The sequence below is a fragment of the Neopelma chrysocephalum genome, unplaced genomic scaffold, assembly GCF_003984885.1.
Source record: "Neopelma chrysocephalum unplaced genomic scaffold, ASM398488v2 Primary Assembly neopelma1_328, whole genome shotgun sequence".
In the NCBI taxonomy this organism is placed as follows: Eukaryota; Metazoa; Chordata; class Aves; order Passeriformes; family Pipridae; genus Neopelma; species Neopelma chrysocephalum.
In genome coordinates this window covers 41,315-42,094 of record NW_020897991.1, presented here as the reverse complement: position 1 = coordinate 42,094, position 780 = coordinate 41,315, and the positions used below count along the sequence as shown (strand labels likewise).

At 46.7% G+C, this 780-nt stretch overlaps 1 protein-coding gene across 1 annotated transcript in view; it reads left to right on the top strand.

Moving 5' to 3' along the window:
• The window catches only part of AKAP8 (A-kinase anchoring protein 8), a 15,772-nt gene that overhangs the window by 13,158 nt on the left and 1,834 nt on the right, over positions 1 to 780 (top strand). The gene's annotated exons all lie outside the window — the stretch shown is intronic.

Below are 780 nucleotides of genomic sequence, written 5' to 3'. Positions count from 1 at the left end.
TTGGATGGATTTGGGTGGATTTGGATGGATTTGGGTGGATTTGGGTGAATTTGGATGGATTTGGGTGGATTTGGATGGACTTGGGTGGATTTGGATGGATTTGGATGGATTTGGGGTGGATGGCTGGATTTGGGTGGATTTGGTTGGATTTGGGTGGGATTTGGGTGTTTTTGGGTGGATTTGGCCTCCAGGAGGGATTTGGATGGATTTGGGTGGATTTGGTTGGATTTGGGTGGATTTGGATGGATTTGGATGGATTTGGGTGGATTTGGATGGATTTGGGTGGATTTGGGTGAATTTGGATGGATTTGGGTGGATTTGGATGGACTTGGGTGGATTTGGGTGGGTTTGGATGGATTTGGATGGATTTGGGTGGATTTGGTGGGATTTGGATGGATTTGGATGGATTTGGGTGGGTTTGAGTGGATTTGGGTGGATTTGGTTGGATTTGGGTGGGTTTGGGTGGTTTTGGGTGGATTTGGTCTCCAGGAGGGAACGAGGTGGATTTGGGTGGATTTTAGTGGATTTTGGTGGATTTGGGTGGATTTGGGTGGATTTGGTTGGATTTGGATGGATTTGGATGGATTTGGTTGGATTTGGATGGACTTGGGTGGATTTGGATGGATTTGGATGGATTTGGGGTGGATTTGGATGGATTTTGGGTGGATTTGGGTGGGTTTGGATGGATTTGGTTGGATTTGGGTGGATTTGAGTGGATTTGGCTGGATTTGGGTGGATTTGGTTGGATTTGGGTGGATTTGGGGTGGATTTGGATGGATT